Below are 9202 nucleotides of genomic sequence, written 5' to 3' on the forward strand. Positions count from 1 at the left end.
GATTTTAAGCTCTATCAAGACTCAAAAATCATTTGGTCTCTCTATGGTTAACAAATATTTCAAGAATTGTTATGTATGAAGCCCACAGTTTTTTCAAAGACGTTTTGCATCTCTTTTTTTTTTTTGTGAGTTTAATCTTAATTTTTAAAACTGAAGCACTAGGCTCCGAGCGGGGAGAATAAACCTGCTTTGATGCAGCTTGTCCTGACTGCGTTAGAGTTGAATCAGGTGCAATAGTTACTTTCTCTGGCGTCAAAACTAATTTTTGGCCTGCTGCAGCTATAGCAGACATTTTTGTGCTTCTTTTGTGTGTTGTTAAAAGATTGGTGTCCTGGCCCCTGACTGGCCCCCCTGCTGTTATCAAAATACAGAGAACGGGGAGAAGTCTGGTGTCTGGATGCAGATGCATCTTAATTTCCCCGGGACTATCCCTTCTATTCATTATAATGCCACATAGTTTACCTTTGAAATTATGAGTACATTCCAATTTACAGCTATGTGAAAAGTTTTCTATGAATTAACAGAGAAGTTATTTGTAGCAATAAAATCTTTGCTCACAACATCACCCAGATATAAAGTATTGCTCTCCTTTCCCCCCCTGCCAGGTTCCTGTTGGACACCAGGAGCCCTGGGTTTCAGCCCAATCTGAGACAGTGCCTGAGGTCCACCATCCCTGGTGGGGCACCAGGGCTTGAGCATCCCAATGCGGGACAGCGGAGGAGCCTGGTCCCTGCGGCGAGATGCCAAGGTGGCCACAGCAGGGATGGGCAGAGCTCCGAGGGCTTTCAAACCCAGACCCCACACATGGACACCCCCAGAGCCAACAGCACACAGGCTCAGCTGAGCTCATCTCCTCCCCATGGTAGCTGAAATACTTACCTGAGAAGGCTGAATCTGCCTGGCATAAGCCAAAAACAAAGAGGAGCCAAACTCCCATTGCCCTCTTGGGTCTTTTTCTACTCCTTCGTGCAAGCTCGTCACTCACCACCTGCATTTTACAGCTGAAGCCTTGAAGCCTTCCTGGTGCAGCTCCTCACACGTGGCAGGAGATCACTAGAAGAGTCTCCAGCTCCGACCTTAGCAGCCTTCAGGATGGCAACTGGAAAAGTCTCTCCTCTCTGGACATCGGTGCACGGGTCCCAGCATGGGTCATGCCATTTCCTTGGGCTCTCCTGGTTGCTCACCACTGGATTTCTCTCTTTTCTCTCATCACAAGCATTCAGGCTTTTTATTCTGTGTTTGCAGAGGGGATGCGTTGAAGGGGACACCACCGTAACTCCTAGGCTATGTGGCGGGAGTAAACTATGACTAAGAGTATGATTAACAGCAAGCAAATAGCCTTAACATGTCAAAAACAACCTTCACGATTTTCATTCCTCAACCCTGTTTTCACATTATATTTATGTGCCAAGGTCTCAGCTGAACCGATGTTATTCAGGCATTTCTGAGAAGTTTACGCTTTAATGGGTTCAAATGACTAAGGTAAAAATGAAATTTCAGTAATTAAAGTGCATGTAAGGGGAGGTGTTTCATTTAGGTTTTTGTTTGTTTGCTTTCATCTAAAGGCCTCCAGTGTTTTCGTATCTATTCTATAAACAGGATAATATAAAATCATCTAGTTACAGAAGAAATGAAAAGTTGAATGATTCGTTATATTTATATGGCCCTAAAACATGTTGCAGAATTGTATTTATTACTCAGAAAAAAATAAACCCACAACAATAAAACATCTTATTGAGTAGACGATTATACGGTATTACAAAAACCTGCCTTCCAGTGGAATCCTTTGGCCTACATATGTACGACACCATAAATCTTGCTAAATATTTGTTTCAGAAATTGTCCAGAAGGATGAACAGATTGATTTTCCAGACCTAAATCATTTCAACACCAAATAGGACTCTGGAGAAAACCGCGTTTCTCTTCTCGTTGTTCGCAGACGCGTTAAGATCACACACTGAGCTGCAGCTTTCCCGGCCCTTCGCTGGTTTGATAGTGGCAAGACGGAAAAGACGCGGCTTTGAGCAACTACGTCGGGATGAAAACCCCACGGCAAAATTAAGGAACTAATGAACCCGCTTCATTAATTCTGAACTTAGTTACAGACTGAATTTCTAGCCTGTGCACTTGGATGAATTTGAAAACCCGAAGAGAGAGCGAAACAAAGGGAATCTAGGACTTTTTCATAAAATAAAATAACTTGTAAATATTTTGGTTTTCACAAAATAAAACATTTTCCTACTTTTTTACAGAAGTCATCAAAACTTATATTTTCCTATAACGCTTGTCAAACCGTCAGATCAGCATTTTGCAAAGGAAAATTTTTTCAGCTATAAAAAATTTTACTTTTAAGTCATTTATCATTTCATACCGCCATTTAACGGTGTCCTGTTTAATTTCGCCAAAGCATTTGCTGCTCCGTTCTGAGCTCGCTGTTACAATTTAGATTCTATAGCCGTGATTTTAAAAGTGCCGTAACGTGTATTTCTTCAACGGAAAAGAATATTTTTTTTCTAACTGCACTGACAGGGTGTCGCATGTGATGTACCTTCCCGTTAAAGACAATAGATGCTTACGGCTTAGGCGCTTAACTCTGTGTCCTTAATTCAGCGGTGAAAGCCTGACGCCCTGCTTTTCCCCTCCCGCCCGAAGCGGCAGCTTGCCAAAGACGATATTCACGGATCTTTCTTTAACAGCAGAAAGAAAAAAAGAAAAAAAAAAAAAACAAACCCACCACATTACATCAGAGCTCATTAAAAACTGAAAAGTAAGGAGTGGTTTTTCTCACTTCTGTCATTCATAACAGGCTTCAAATACAATTATGCGTGTGCGCGCTCATCGGTAACACGGTACAACTGCGGTTTTACCAGGCTTCCGAGGCCCAGAAGTACCGATTCTGTTTAGGCTGCTCCTCTGTAGGTTGATCAATTTTAATGAGTCGATTTTTAAAATACGGAGGCCTGATTCTGCCCCATCTCTGGCGAAAATTAAGAGCCTTCTCCTGTACTGTCAAGTGTGAACGTATTGTACAGCTGTCACGAGACCAGACTTAGACTCATTGTCATGTCTGGGAGATTAAATTCTCCTGAAAAGCTAAATGAAAAGTTAGGGCTCGATATACATTTTCTAGAGATTTACATCCCTTTACTGCAGGCGTCCAGCTAGAGCGCTGCGTAAAGGCCACTGATGTCTGTTTATATGTGTTAAGGTTTAGTATAAAGAAAGTTTAGTGTGAAACATCATTTTCTTCATGGAGGAAAAAGAAACCTATCCCTTCAGCTGGCAAGTCACCTCTTTGTCTTCAAAATTATTTTGGGTTTTTTTGGGGTTTTTTATGTCAGGCTCAAGTTAAGAGAATAACAGTAATAAATGCCTCAAAATAAGTCTTCTTGCAAGTGCAGTATAGAACTGTGGAATCTATAGAAAAGGGAGAAGAGAAATTTCCTAAACGCAGCCGCAGCCTCGGTCATTTACCCCCTAAGCCTCTTTGGATCACAAATAAACAAATAAGCCTCTTGCATTCAGTCCCTCCTTCTGAACAGGAACTGTATCATTCCGAAACACCCTAAAAGCCATGTGGAAAGGTAGATTTTATGCATCTTTTTTTTAAAGAAAAAAAAAAAAACACAACAGTTCAACACCTATTTGTCAAAACTCTCATTTCCTATTAAGTAAATGAAATTGAATTGTTGCTGTTACAGTGGTTTAGTGGGTTTCTCCTCTTCTAAATGAACACAACCTGCTGGATCCAGCAAATTCATTAAAAATGTGCTTTTACAGGGTAGAGGGCTTTAGGAGCTGCACGAACCCATCAGACTTTATGAGTTTTCAGACCAGTTTCATTCACGGGGTGCGAGTGAATATCTCCCAGCTCCCAGAGAGCCTCCCTTCACAAATAAAAAGAGCAGAGATAAGTTGGGAGACGTGCAAGGTAGGCAGAAAATATAATTAAAACGTACCTGCGTTCTCGGTCCATGGCAGCCGCTAATCATACTGATTAGCAGTTCTTCCACCCACGAGTCCTCCCAGAGATCTGCTCACGGGGGCCTGAGCCTAAAACCACCCTGGTTTTCAAGGATGCCAATGAGCAAATATTCAGATATAATTCCATGCAGGCTGAAGACCAGTAAACCCACCGTACGAAGTGACAGAACATGTGTCTACTTTAAAACTATGAAGTTAATGGGATCATTTACATATATGTTAAGTGCATACTATAGACATCCCCTGGTTCAACACGGGCATTCCTTTTACACGCAGGAGGTGCAAAACCCAAGACAAGCAAAGCAGGCTGCTGAGCGCAGGTTTCCTCCACTTGATATCCGCAAGATACACTTTGTGGCCAGAAAGTGAAAATAAAAACCAGGTAAATTCTGTGTTACTGCACTAATATCAGACAGCTGACCATAATTTTCCACTTACATCCCAGTTCGCATAAGTGTTAAATATCAGTCCTGCTGGTGTTTTATGAACTTTACTCATAACGATTACAGATGGTACTAAAACCAAGTCCATTGTTTGACTGTTCTTTACACTCCTTCTCTTGTACATGTGGGTTATACATCTGTAGGAAAAGCATGCCAAGGTAAAAAAGTCTGGGCCAAAAAAATGTAGAAAGCAGGTGCTTGAATATTCAAATAAAGATGGGCTAAACTTGTAGTACAAGATTTTCCTGAATGATGATATTCTTCTGCCCCATTTCAGCCCAACATGTCTATGTTCTACAAGTTCGTTATCCTGCACTGTTATCCTGGGCTGTTTTTTCTCTTTTTATGGAGACTTCTAGCAGGTTGTTCCTTTCCTGTCCTCAGGAGGAGTCTCCATCCTCCACAGGGACGCATCTGATCTAGGGAAAGCACCTCGGTTCCTGCTAAGCATTGTGAAGGGAGGGATCAACAAGAGAGTTTCCCCCTCTGGATCCATAGTTGATATTTCAGATATTCAACTGCCAAATTCTAAAGCTGGTTACACACCTCTGTACGCACCAGCCTTCATAGGCAATGAGAGCACGCACCTAGAAAAATGCGGTTATATGTGAGATCATAGGATCATAGAATGGTTTGGGTGGGAAGGGACCTTAAAGCCCCCCCAGTGCCACCCCCTGCCCTGGGCAGGGACACCTCCCACCAGCCCAGGTTGCTCCAAGCCCCGTCCAACCTGGCCTTGAACCCCTCCAGGGATGGGGCAGCCACAGCTTCTCTGGGCACCCTGGGCCAGGGGCTCACCGCCCTCACAGCCAAGAATTTCTGCCTCACATCTCATCTCAGTCTCCCCTCTGTCAGTGGAAAACCCTTCCCCCTCGTCCCACGGCTCCCCTCCCTGCTCCAGAGTCCCTCCCCAGCTTTCCTGGAGCCCCTTGAGGGACTGGAAGGGGCTGGAAGGTCTCCCCGGAGCCTTCTCTTCTCCAGGCTGAACAACCCCAAATCTCACACATGGGAGGCTGGCTTGTAGTTGGGATCACACAACGTTGTGACATGTTCTGTTTAGAGGAGGTGGAGTCACTCTGAAGGGTTTTGTGCTGGTTTGGTGCTCTGCCTCCCCAGCTGTCACGTATCTGCCGTGTCCCACCACGCTTTGCTGCCCAAGGCTGCCCCGTGCACTTTTCATGCACTGATCTTCCGTTCACATGGGGATTGCTCTCCCCTGGTCTGTTCCAGAAGACTGGGGCACCTCTCCGGTGGCTGGGCCATCCCCGCTTCCCTGGGATGAGAGCTGGGTGCAGCTCAGGCACGCACCGGTGGATCCTTATGTGGTTTCGAGAAATTTCATCCCAAGACTTTTCCACTCTGTAAGTGTGTCTAAGATTTCAGAAATACTTCAGTGGTTATTAAACCCAAAACCTCACAGATAAGAGAAGGCAGATAGCCACCGGTGGAGTTAAATAAATGCCAAACGCACCGAGAGGTCCACCCAGGCATTTCTGGGTACGTGGATTTATGCCTTCATCCACACCTACCGAGGAATGTTCTGCATCCCCCGCTGTGAAAGCCATGCCCAGCTATTAGTTTGCACGTACATGGTCATGGATCTCCTCACAGCATAAACATTTGTATTTGCAAGATGGGCCTGGGACAGTAAAAACTTTTACAGTTCGTGTCTTCTCTGTCCTCAGCTATTTAAGTTTTAAAAGTTCATGACTCTTAGTTATTAACTACTGTATGAATGATTTTACCACTGTAGCAAATGTTTCCAATATTTTTTCAAACACAAAACCACTAAGCAATCTTTGTATTTACCATGCTTTGCTTTAATACATAAATCAAAAGACAATAACAAGCCTAATGTCAAGGAAAATTTTTGACACTTCATACATTAAATAAAAGCAGCCGATAAACAGTTTAGATGAAATTATGGCTTGAAATGTAGTTCCCGAGAGGACTGTGGTTCATAAATTGTTTTTATACTGCCTCTGTCATTGTTGATTTGAGATATGCACGAGACACCCACAGTCATTACCAGTGCTACCATTACTTAACCTGCCTTTGCTCTGACTGATATTTAGACACATGGAGACTACCAACCATCTATTTCTGTGAAAAATGCGTTGTTTGGTTGTCATCACATGTGTAGCATGTTGCCTTCTATTTGAAAGCTTGACACATAATAAAAAAATGGAAGAAAATGGGCTTTTAAGTTTTGACCGTGCCTGAATCCCAGAAGCTTCTGTAGCTACTTTGGATATCCAAGGGGAGGGCGTTTTCTGATCGGTACGAAAGACATTTAGTATTTGGTTGATAATTGATCTAACCTCGCAAAGGTGAGCCACTTCAAGCCCATGGGTTCTTTATTGCATCATCGCTTTCAAGCCTCTTTGAAAGACATACTTTCTTTTTCTTTTAGACTTAACCTTTTTCCATAGCTAAAAGAGACCACACCAATCCCTGCTTCAAAGGTTCTGGTATGTTTATGGCCAGAATATTTATATTTACTTGGAAATTAATACGCCAGTGTTCACCTTAGGTATGGGAAACGGGGAATGGTTTGTGTGGAACTAACCGTTGTGATCTCCAGCAAGGTTCAGAGCAAGAACTTCAGTTCTTGCTCAGTTCTGCTGGTGGAAGAAAAGTGTTTTTCAAAATGGCTGAGATATTGCACCTTTCACATCAAGGTCTTGGTCCTTCAAAATTGCCCTGCCCACACAAATGTTTTCCTCTCACGGGAACAGAACACTTCATTGAGTTGCGCTCTCTGTTCTTCTACCACGGAATACTTCAAAATAGAGTTAGGAGAGAGCCAAGAGTTAACCCAAGCACTCACTGTGGAAACGTTCTAACAATGAATTATAAATAAAACATCCACGGACGAATCTAGCAAAATGATAAATTTATTGAGTGTACCACTTGAGTTTTTTATAGGTCAAGGTACCCTCTCTCTCCGAGCAAAGGTGGTAAGCTCCTCAAAGTGCCCTTAATCATCACGCTAACTACGTGACAGCACATTTGCTGAAAGCTGTACAAATGGAGCATTGTGCCTGAATGGCAACTGTATGCTTTCAGCACAAACAAAACTAATAGATTTTAAGAGAGACTTTATGCCTTCGCGAGCAACTAGTCTTTAAAGAGTACACATCCCTAGTGCAAATCCCGATGATGAAGTATGTGCAAGCAGAGCTCTTAGAAAGAGCATATATGAAAGAGAGCCTACACGGCCCAGCAGATTTCCTATTTGCTGGGCTTTCAGTGCACTCCTCTGACACCTCCACACAGAGACTTTACAGCAATGCACGGTCATTTGAACAAACAAGCGGGTCTATCCGAAATAAACCATAAATATATTCCCACTCCTCCACTCATGACCTTTGTTGCCATTGTTTTGGCAGGGAATGGCACAGCTAGCCGGTAGCACCGCTATTTTTTTTTCCTCCTGACAATTTTCACTAGTAGGTGCCACTGAGACTGCAGAAAAACTCTGGAAGCTGGCTGGCAGCTGGCAGGCGAGATTTGTAAAGTGAGCCTTGGGCAAGTGTGTGCGTACAGTGCCGTGGGGCCAAGCCGAGACCTACCAACACCTACCGCGCTCCTACGAGTCGTGAATTTTTCAGCGGGGAGATTCACACCAATAAATTGGGTACATAGGCAGAACACGTGCAATTAGCTTCGAAAAAATTATCCAGAAATGGAAAACTCCTAACCTGTACTATTCATCAGTGAAGGTTGACATTGCTATTTTTTTTCGGTTTATTTCCTTATTTATTTTAAGTATAATGGAAAGGCTGCTGCTTTACTTCCAATACCATTAAAGCACATAATTCATTCCCCCGAAACCACAAGCTTTTCCTTATTTTCTTTCCTTTTATTTTATTTTTTTTTATATTTTTTTTTGAGGGGGTGGGTGTAAAACTAACCATCCAGTGAAGAGTTTATCCTTTTACGGTACGAGGAGTTGAGCTCACCTTTGGGCTGTGTCCAAAGAAAAAATCTACAGAGAAGAAGTTTATTCCTGGAGGGCCAGTAAACTCGTTCTAGGCATTAACATTGATAGTATGTTGATCTAACTTCTGTCCTCTCTACTGCCCTCATTAAAGTGACTAACAACCTTTCCCTCATCAGATCCCACTCCTTTTCGACAAAATCCCTGCTACCTCCAACACAGGGGACCAAACTCTTCTTAAACCTCTGAACTTCATAGAGCTTCCCTTGCTCTTCTCCCTCGTAGCCAAGTAACTCTTCTCCCCGCTTCCTCCTCTTTTCTTTCTTGCTGCAGGAAGGGAAATCCGTGATGAGATTCAGAGCGTTATCGAGACCAATGTTGTCTTCAGTGCTCGTGACAGGAGTCAGGAGGATTTTAGCTGCCCCATATCTAAGCCAGAGATTCAGAAATCCTGCTCCTGAGCACGGCCGAACTCTGGAGGCTCCTAAATTCAGCCAGAACTAACTCCACTGTGGACCACTGAGCTTCTCCTCAGATGTGGGTTCTCCGCTGTGGACCACATTTGCTCCTCAAACATGGGTTCCATGCTTGAATGCCCCCTAACTGAAGCTGATAGTGGCTGTTTGCCCTCTGCCTGGCCTCCTGGATAGAGCAATGATCACTGAGGGCTACTCAAGAGCCAGGCATCAGCCTTTCCCCACTCAAGAAGCCATACACATAGGTACGAGAGGGTATGAGACATCTGAATGAGACCAACATCTCTGAGCAACTCTTCTCCTTCCCATTCCGATGTCCCTGCCCTGCCCTGGGCTTTCAGGCTTAGTAACGCTGC

The sequence above is a fragment of the Larus michahellis genome, chromosome 5, assembly GCF_964199755.1.
Source record: "Larus michahellis chromosome 5, bLarMic1.1, whole genome shotgun sequence".
NCBI classification, from domain to species: Eukaryota; Metazoa; Chordata; class Aves; order Charadriiformes; family Laridae; genus Larus; species Larus michahellis.